Genomic DNA, 11,160 nt, shown 5'->3' with positions numbered 1-11,160 from the left:
TGGCCACTGCTGCCCACAGCAATGCCCTCTTCCCTCCAGATAACAGACTTCTGACTGAGCAGCTACAATGTAGGCAGCAGTGTGTGCAGTGGTTTATATACATCCTCGTGTAGTGTTCCTCATACTCCTACCCAGGATTTGCAGTGTGAAACTGTCCCCCTCTCTGCCTGCACATCTGAGAGCCAGCAGGAAAATAACTTCTGCAAGTAGAAATCATTGCTCTTCCTCCACCCCTTCACAACCTTCCACCCCAGGAGGAAGAGCGACTCATCTGATTGGTTAGATGGAAAAATTCTGACGCAGACACCCATTGGTACAGGCTTCCCCAGTGAGAGGGGAGAATAACTGGACCGTAGCTGCTCACTAGCGCCCTCTACCTGCAACTCTCACTACATTGGGAGGCAAGATAGGCTCCAGAAGGCAGCTTGGTAGCAATTATCCCCAGTTATCTCCATGTGGAGGGACCAAGGTCTAGACTGTTCCAAAGGAGTGGGAGGCCTGTTTATTTTCAGGCCAGTTAGTTCAGCAGTTAGAGTTGATACTTTGATTCCCTGACCTCAAGGGCCTATTTCTCAGTTCAGACCGAGGAAGCGTCAGGGAAGAAGAAATTTTCCTCTCCCCTTCTAGGTTCTTCTGGCTGGTCTAAGAATCAAATTGACATGAGACAGATTCACAGGAGAAAATGAGACAAAAGTTTAATAACATGTATCTGTGGGAGAGACCCAGGAGAACTGAATAACCCCCTAAAAGGCTGAAGCCCTCACCTTAAACACCATCTTGAGCTAAAGACAAAAGAGGATATTGGTTTAGTGATTCGGGGCTTCAAAGTGGAGGAAGGCAATTCACAGGAAGATAGAAAAGCAAATGGTTGGGGAATACATGTTTGCTGGGCCAGGCAGAGGCAATGGGACACAGGGTGGGCCCTGATCTCTAAGAGTTCTCCCCACTACACAGAGCCCATAGTCTCTGCAGATATCTCTGGGGATAGTTCTATTCCTGGAACAGGCCTTTTGTCTATATTAATTAGACAGTTAGAGGAAAAGGCAAAGTTTCTTCCTGAGTCTTTTGGGCCTTGATTGTTTTCAGCTCAAATAATCCACATAACAAAGAGCCGTTTTGGGGATGGCAGACTTTGTTCCCCTACAGAAAGCAGCACTCCCCTTACACCTGGCCACAGCTCATTTGAACCCATATTATAAGGAGTCCAGATCTAAATAGCTTACGCAACTTGTCCACTTGCTTCTTACACCACGTGTGTCAGCTTCTTCACCCTAGTTTATTAAATTTAAGCTATCTGAACGCAGGAACTATATCATCTCTTTTTGATCAAGGCAAGGTATACGGCCAACAGGAGATTTAAGTGTACTAGTGCATTAATTAAAAATAATTCTCCAAACAAAATGTAAGTGAGTAAAAATAAAAATACTTCTAGGCTGCCCTCACTTCTGAGGGAGATGGCCCACACTCTGTCTATGGAGTGTGTATCTCTCTGAATACACCTACCTTTTCTCAACTGTGGCTTGCTTTTGAATTCTGTCCTGTGTGAAGCCCAGGACCCACACTTGGTGGGGGTCTCAACCAAGACCTGGGACATAGCTACCCTCTCGCCTCACATTCAGTTTCCTGTATCATTTCTATGGCTCCCAACTCAATAATAATAATAATAAATATTATTATTATATTATTTTTATTATTATTATAAGTAACCTCCTATAAAGCACGTAATGTAAAGGGCACTTTCATTTCATAACACATTAAATTTTCAACACCCATTGTAAACCAAAAACCAAAAACCAAAACACAAACCAAAACCCCAAAACCAAAAACAAAACAGAACTGAGAGAGAGAAGGCAAATTTCTGAACCTCACACAACTAGAAAGTAGCCAAGTTGGAATTTGAGCAAAGCCTTCTCTAATTCTAAGTCAGTTTTTTGCATTCACCCACACTTTCCTACAATAGGTTGGAAATTTTCCTAATGACGTTTCTAATCAGGAAAGAGGCCAAATTCCCCCATCCCTGCACAGCAACACCGCTCAGTGAGGAATGATAATGGCAAAGGATCTAATCCTGAAGGCCCCACGATGCCTAGCACAGCATTTGGCAGAGTAGGTATTTAATAAATTCTTATAAGTTGTACAATAATGACAAATTCTACTAAAATAAAAAAATAAAGCATGCTTCCATATAATTTATAAAATACTGAGTTACATTTCAGTGGAGATCTACTGTCCTAAAGACCAAAACAATTATTTTTCTAAACAGCCAAAAAATATATCTAAAATTATCCAATTTCTAGTTTTCCTCCCACTGTGTTTGCTCCTGTAACTGCTGTGGCTTACAGTGAGGCCTTAATAGCCTCTATGCAGTGAGGCTATTAATAATACCTGGCTCATCTTTTAAGGTTATAGGGAGAATAAAGGAGAGAAAATTATTCTAGGGCATACATCTGTCATGGCATTTATGATAGTGCACCGTCATTATTTGGTTTTGTGGCTGCCTCCCACACTAGACTTTGAAATCCTTAAAGGAAGAGAAATTTTATTCTACTTTGTGTTCTCAGTGTGTCTCAATACAAAAATCATTAAAGAAATGATGTAATTAATTCATAAAATAATAAGTAAATGAACACTATTCTTATAGAACACTATGACACATTATATATGTATATTTATTGAGTACATATATGTACAACTATATATCTATGTATAACCACAGTTGGCCCTCTGTATCTGTAAGTTCTGCATCTGTGGATTCAACCAACTACGGATCAAAAATACTTGGGAAACGAATTCCAGAAAGTTCCAAAAAGCAAAACTTGAATTTGCTGGGCACTAGCAACTACTTAGGTAGCATTTCAATTATACAGGCAGACCTTCTTCTATTGTGCTTCCCATTTCTGCACTTGACAGGTACATATTGTGTTTTTGACAAATTGAAGGTTTATAATTAAGTCAGAGATAGACAAATATCATATGATAACACTTATATTTGGAATCTTAAAAAAGATGATACAAATGAACTCATTTACAAAACAGAAACAAAGTCACAGAGTGAGAAAACAAACTATGGGTTACTAAATGGTAAAGTGTTGGTGGAAGGATAAACTAGGAGTTCAGAATTATCATATATACCCTACTATATATAAAACAGATAAACAACAAGGACCTACTATATAGCTCAGGGAACTATATTCAATATTCTAATAACCTGTAATGGAAAAGAATCTGAAAAAGAATATATATATGTATGTATGGCTGAATCACTATACTGTATATGTGAAACTAACACAACACTGTAAATCAACTATATTTCAATAATTTTTTTAAAACAAATTGAAGTTTTGTGGCAACTCTGCATTATCAGATAATGGTTAGCATGTTTTAGTAGTAAAGTATTTTTTAATTAAGGTATTTACGCTGTTTTTTCCGACCTACTGCTGTTGCACATTTAATAGACTACAGTACAATGTAAACATGACTTTTATATGCACTGGGAAATCAAAACATTTGTGCGCCTCACTTTATTGTAGTGGTCTGGAACTGTACCTGCGATATCTCTGAGGTCTGTCTGTATTTACAGCGATTTACATAGCATTTATATCGTATTAGGTATTATGAGTAATCTATAGGTAATTTAAAGTATATGGAAGAATGCATGTTGTTTATTTGCAAATACTATGCCATTTTATATAATGGACTTGGGCATCCATGGATTTGGGTATCAGCAGAGGTCCTGGAACCAATCCCTCACAGATACTGCAAGATGACTGTATATAAATATAACTATATATGTATATATAACCATATATAAATACATATAAAATGAAGTGATTGATAGGTTCCAAAACTGGGTTATTTTTCATTTAAATTTTATTTTTAACTACTTTTTAATTGTCAACTTCTTTGCCAACATCACACCCTTCATCAACAGTGGAATTGGTGACAGTTGCATGGCTCTGTAAATATACAAAAAATAACTGAATTGTACACTTAATTTGATGGTCTGTGAGTTATACCTCAATCAACCTTTTTCTTTTCTTAAAGTATCTTGTTTTTTTCAATTTGAAGAGTCTTTGTTTAGTTTTTGTCTGGTAGTTTGTTTCAGTAGACCTGACACTCTGGATTTAATCCAGTATCCAAAGTCCCAATCAGGATGCTTTTCCCTGCTCTCAACAGACTGCCCATATTCTCTTTATTCCAAAGTTTGTATCCAGTTGACATACCAGCATTAGGGAAAGGTCCCATGAACTGCAGGCTGTGCTCTGAACCTTTGCTGGTCCCATTTTGTGATAGTGCACACCAAAACAGGGCTGCACCTCCCTGCAATATTCAGTCTGCCATGCAGGCACCTGGAGCTGAAATGTGTGTCCCTGCCATGGCCTATGACCATAAGATCTCTACATTTGATGATTTATTTTTATCAACCCTGGGCTAATTTTATTTAGTTCACCAGTTTACTCAGCCATTAAAGACCTGAGAAATCTTGGCTACTTTCTCACTCTGGGATGCATGAGGTTTTTGGTTGGTTGAGTCTGTGCTTAAATCCAGACCCAGGACATCTTCCTCAGACATTCCTTTATTTTTATTTTTTTTTAATTGAAGTAGAGTTGATTTACAACGTTATATTAGTTTCTGGTGTACAGCATAGTGATTTAGTTATACATCTGGAATACTACTCAGTGATAAAAAAAAAAAAAGAATGAAATGATGCCATTTGCAGCAACATGGATGGAACTCAGGCATTTCTAACCTCACACCTATGGGGCACCTTGTGACTCGAAGGTCACTAATTTAGGAGCATCTTGCTGATGCTTTCAGGTTCCCCAGGCTATTCTCTGACCTGTCTTGTGCTGGGAATTTTGTGATTTTTGCTCTCCTCTGTAGTGTATCCATACAGAGGAGGAAGCGATGACCACTGTGCCCTATTTTGGGAACCCAAATCTGAAAATTGGCTCTCTTTGCTTTCTTACTATAATAATCTTACTCCATCACCACCACCTCTAATTCTTTTCAGGCAACAAATGACTCTAGAAGGTGCAGGCTGTATATTACATGAGACTGAGCCAATTTGGGTATCAAATTCAAATCATTAGTTTCAAAGAAAACCATTGTTTAAAAGGGTATAGAGTCAACACATCAGAGTTAATAAACCAGAGTATACGTATCACCTGAAGGCAGCAACTGAAAGGGACACTTTTCCAATGTCAAGTACATACTGCTATAAATCTGTATCACTTATACATGATTGCCAGATTTAAGATGATGGATCTAAGTAGCTAATTTCAACTTACAGTCAAATATATCAAAATAATGGGATCATAAGCACCAGAGTAGATAAGAGTATATACTAATAGAAAATTTGTAGGTGTCTCAAAAACAAACCCATTGTTTGAGAAGAAAGTGCATTGCCATGATATATCAGATTAGTTGACTCCAAAGATCTCTTTTTATCTAATCTATGCTTGGGAAAGTTTTTCGCAATGCTATAAACTTGTTCTAACAATTCAAGACAGCTCAACAGCTAATAAAACTCATACCACATTTATCAGAAAGAAAACCATACTTAATGTCAGAACTAGCCCCCGCTACGGTTGTCCCTACCTTTTGAGAGATTGTGAAAATATCTTGATCAGAGCTTCCCAAACAGGTTCTGAGTTATTTCAGCCCATCAGCATTCTAGGTGGCTTGTAACCTGTGGACCCATTACCTCTAGTTACGAACAGCCTTATCTGTTAATGGCATGGTATCGTACACATTTCATTAGCTACACAAGCTATGGAGTGAGGGAGGTTTGAATGCACTAATGTAGATCCACAGTAGCAAAAGGGTTTCATTTCATGAAATCATACCCATTGGTAGTAGTAGTCTGGAGCACTGTATAAAGAAAGGGAGGTTCTGGATCAATGACTAGTACCAGTGGGAAGGGGTGCTGTACTCAACAGCATTTACCATGTGTCTGGGGATGAGAATCTGCAGCAGACTTTTATTTGTTCATCTTGTCATATATATTATGCTTCTGAGGGTGCAATAATAAACTGATTGTCTTTGCTAAGGTGGTGAAATGTTATATATACAAGGAAGTGGGGATGTAGAGAGGAGTAAGAACCTGTTAATCAAATGTAGTGTGAGAAGGCATGTAACTGTAAATATGTCCCATGGGCCTGCAATGTATTTGTAATATACATTATAAAGCCACTCTTGGGGAAAAGCATTGTTGCTATAAAGTATCTGTTAAAAGAAAACACTTATGAATAAACAATCTAATCCACCAGCTAAAGGAATTAGAAAAGGTAGAGCAAAAAACCCCAAAAGTCAGCAGAAGGAAGGAAATAATAAAGATCAGGGAGGAAATAAATAAAATAGAGATTAAAGGAACACTTATGATTATGCCTATTTTCAGCTCCACTGAGGTAAATGTAGCCTGAGTCTCCTATCCTGGCCTTAAGTGTTCATGGCCTTTTGTTTTAATCTGGCTATGCAAAAAACAAAACGAAACAAAACAAAAACACTTCAGCACCTGATTTACCACTCTAGCTTGAATAACGGTAAAATCAGTCAACATAAAATCTGAAATTTGAGTGGAATTATTCCTTAAAAGATTCTAAAGTTTAGTGATTTCTGTCTATTTTTAAAATAATTTTTGTTATCCTATAGTGCTCATTTCTATTACTAGCCATGTCTTATAACTTATACTAGATAATAATAATTCTTAAAAATATTCTCTACTATTTTCTACTTAGACATTTACACAGATATGAGTTAGAAGGTGGAACACTTCTTAAAAGGCTAAAAATAAAAATCATTTAAGCTTCAGTATCAAATTAAAGATAGGAAATATTTTTATCAAGTTACAGCATCAAGTGTCATCTAATTGCTGTATTTATTTCACAGTAAAATAAATGAAAAATAAAAATATTTCACATGATAAAAAGCAATTATTTCCACTTCAACATTTAAAATCATACTTTACAAAGGTGTAGTATTAAGTATAATAATGTTTTAATAAGAGCAATTTTCATAATTACACCTCAACTTCATATCCCCATTTTAATTATCTTTTTGCTCTTCTGGAAGATTTCTATAAAGTCAGCTGCAAACGTGTTACCAACTTCTTTATCAATATTAACCAGTCTTCAGACAAACTCCCAGTCTTCACGAAGTCCCAGAATACTTAAATGCTTTTAGTGACTTTTTTCCTCCTAATTGAGAGGATAAATGCTACCACCTCAAGGACAATCATAATATAATTCAATTAATATGAGCATGCATATTTGCTTTCAATTCTAAGATCACCAAATTGTTCACAATTCTCACTTGATGACACTATAACACCATTTCTCTTAATTAATGATAATGGCCACCTAAGGGCTAATTATAGCTTAAAGCAGAATACTGAAAAAAAAATTATAAAACCACCACTAAGGAAATTAATTTTGGAAAGGTCCTATCATTCACAAGTATTCTCTTCACATTCTCTTAATGTAGACTATATAGCCTCTTGTTGGCCAGCACAATTCATTCCTGCGTTGACCACCCTCCCTGAGGAAGGTGAGGAGCCCTCAGTAAGTCAAGGGTGTGGCTTTAGTCAGTTTCATCTGTAGTTGTTAATTCCTCTGTTGATTTCCTCTGAAACTTACTTTAACCACCAATGACACAGCATATTTTAATACCAGGCATTTAAATTCTCTGTAGAAAATGGCAATTCCTCTTCAAGAAGAATTGGGGCTCTAGTGTCTTAGAGCTTCAGCCAGGCTCTATTTGCATTCATAAAATATTTTCAGTTTCTAGAATCCTCATTTCTAAAATTCCATTTTAAGACAGAAACAAATAGTTCTTTCCCTACCCACCAACGACTGGGACTGATAACTTGTACAGAAAGCTGCTGTGAATTACTCAATGGTTTAAACATTCCATATGGCTGTTAAGGGACATAGAATGCCAGCCTCAACAGAGCAGCCAAATCTCCAAGGAGCTGTGAAAAGATGGAGAGGACTTTTGGATTTTGGATTTCTCTACCTTCAAGTCACTTAGCACCTAGCGGACTGTCCCGGAATTATCCAAAGCCCCTTATGGCCTACCACAGTGTTTCACTCACATCTCCTGATTAAGCCCATACTTTTAAAGCATGTTCTTCCCCTTCAATTTAGTATCAAATGTTTGAGAGCTAGGTTATGGAAAGAAAGCAGTAAGATTGCATTCGATCTCATTACAAAATGAATGATTGACATCTTTCTATCAGCCCTTATTCATTTATCCAACATGTGATATACGGAATGTCTCCTATGTACCAGGAATTGGGGTTGGCAATGCAATAGAGATGCAACAGTGAGCAAAACAGAGACAGCTCCAAACATTATGGCTTAAAATCTGGTAGGGAGAGAGAGGTACTAATAAAATAATTACCAAGAGGCGGACCTAAGGTCATGAGTTGACCTAACCCAGTCCTGGAACTGAGGGAAGGTGAACTTCCGAAATGTGATGTCTGAGTTGATATCTCAAGAAGGAAGATGAAGAGACGGCGAAGAGTGTTCCAGACAAAAGGGTGTGAGAGTAGAAATCATGGGGGAGCAGAGCTGAAAATGAAGCTACAGAGGTAAGTGGAAGCCGCAGGGGTCAGGTAGTTAATAGACAGCGATAAAGGTTTTTTTAATTTTTTTTCTTTGAGCAAAACAAAGATGTGAGGATACTTCATTGTAGAAGGTTTTGGATGATGATGGGCTACGATTAGACTTGCAATTTAAAAAGATCAGTCCTGCTGCTTTATGGCAGGAAATTAGAGGCTGGAGAAGTTCGGAGGCTGCTGTAGTTCTACATATGAGAAATGACAACAATATGGACTAGGATGATCAGCATGAGGCATTTTTGACACATCCACGTGGAGATTTTAAATAGGCCATTAAAACATGGCCTCGGTGTTCAGAGGAGACATCTGGGCAAGATATATGATCTCTCATTGGGGCAGTTACATTTTAAACAAGGATGCTGGTTAATTTCAACTAGCAATGACAGAAATATATTTGTATAAAATTGCCTACTCAGTGACCGTTAAATCCCACCACTGCCTTTCTACCTATAAATTCACCCCCATCTCACTTGCATGAGTAACTTTTTGAAAATTTTTCTTTGGTTATACAAAGTCATCAAATAGTAGAACAATAATACTGTGAACTTACAGGTTCTCTTTTTTTCACGGCTCTCCCAGGAGTCATGAATTGAAGTCCGAGATAACCAAATTCTAGAACAAAAATTAAAATACCAACCATGAATTCTACTAAGTACACAGTCCCTATTAAACAAGCTAAGAGAAGAAGAAGAGTTCAAAAAGTTTTCCAAAGAATTCTGAAAATCATTTATTGATGATGATGTACTACTGCCTTTGAAAAAATGATTTGTGGCTTCTAAAGATACACATAATGCAAAACTGAAGGACCGAAAATAAACTTAGAACAAAATCAATTAAATGGAAGCAATGACCTTGATATTATTAGTCATATGAAATGATTAAATATCTTAATTGGGCTCTGATTTGAGTAGTTCACATTTCTTATCAGTTAAGAGATGAAAACGGAGAAATGCTGAATTATACCAATTATATATGTTGAATAAAAGTTGGGATATATTACCCAATAATGGGGTAAATTGTAAAGCTGAGACTTTCCTGGAATATCCGAAATGGAAGGTTCTCTGTGTGGTATCATTCTAACTGCTTGACAAAAGACAACGTGCATATTTTCATCCAAGATACATTTCCTTGTGTTAAATGTAAGACAGTACTAATGGTGTCTCTTGAATTTGATATCAAGTTGGGCAGAACAAGAAAAGGAGATGACTGGCAAAAAGTCTCATCCTCTGTCCTCTGCTCAGCATTGCCAATGGCTGTTCAGAGCTTCGTGTTCTCCTCTTGGGAGATATTCTGTCATTATCTCACTTCATAATGAAACAATTTTAACAGGCTTTGGCTCACAAATGCAGGACCAGAGCACAACACGGGTATAAACATCAGATTCTCCCAGGTCTCCTCCCTCCATACGTGGGCTATTCTTCCCTCCAAATAAAACAACTATTGATTTTCTTAACCTTAGTTCTCAAATGATTCAGTTTCCTAAGTTATAAGTGTCCTAAAACACATTTGTAATAAGCTACTTTAAATGTATTTTTCTTCAGAGGACTAAATAGATCTGCTGTGCTTTGTGAATATGCAGAAGCAATAGTGCATCGGTATGGATTCTGACTGCAAAAAGACCTCCTGTAAATTAAGTGACTTTCACTTCATATTTTCTTGTAATTGCAATAGAAAAAAGGGGGTGTAGGGTTCTTTGCTTTGTAAAAGAAGTTTGTTTTATGTTATGGTGCCAATTATAGTTCAATTTCAATACAGTTGAAGAGTTCATCAGTTCCATTATAGCTCACAACTCTAATGACATTTTCTTGAAACTGGGGGTACCTCTTTTTAGGTACTGAGAAATGCTAAAAAACTTTACTGAAAATTTTGTTACATGAACACAAAATCCTAAATCACCAAGCCAGTTATTATGTTTGCAATCACTGCAAATGGGCATTTCTGCAGTCTTTCCCCAAGGGGATTGGGAATCACTTCTTTAGGACTCTGTATCCAAATAGCACAGACGAAGGAACAGAAGCACTAATGACAGGGGGGAGGGTACAGCTCAGTGGTAGGGTGAATGCTTAGCACACACGAGGTCCTGGGTTCAATTTTCAGTACCTCCCTTAAAAGGTAAAATAAAATAACCTAATTATGGCCCCAATCCTAACCCCCTAAGAAGAAGTAATAATGATAGATTTCATTTGGATGGAACTTCAGGTTTTCACAAAGCATTTTAACATATTATACTCTTGACTATAAATATGAGTACCATTCTGGTTAGAGATATACAAGATACCATTTGAGACAAAAATTCAAAAAAAATAAAGTAAGTATTTAAACCTTCCTGCCTATCTTCGGTTTGTCTGATTATTATTGGCCTTACGTGTCTAAGAGCTTTTTTGTTATTCCCATGACTCTCTCGGCTGCGGCTATATTAAGCACACTATAAGGAACACTCTTGGCCCCTTCCGCTTTTCTACCCTGGGTCATCTTCAGAAAGCAAATATTCCTCAATCAAAACATGGAATGGTTAAGTCCTTGCTGATGGATGCAAT

This window comes from Camelus ferus, chromosome X, assembly GCF_009834535.1.
Source record: "Camelus ferus isolate YT-003-E chromosome X, BCGSAC_Cfer_1.0, whole genome shotgun sequence".
NCBI classification, from domain to species: Eukaryota; Metazoa; Chordata; class Mammalia; order Artiodactyla; family Camelidae; genus Camelus; species Camelus ferus.
This window is presented reverse-complemented; position numbering follows the sequence as displayed.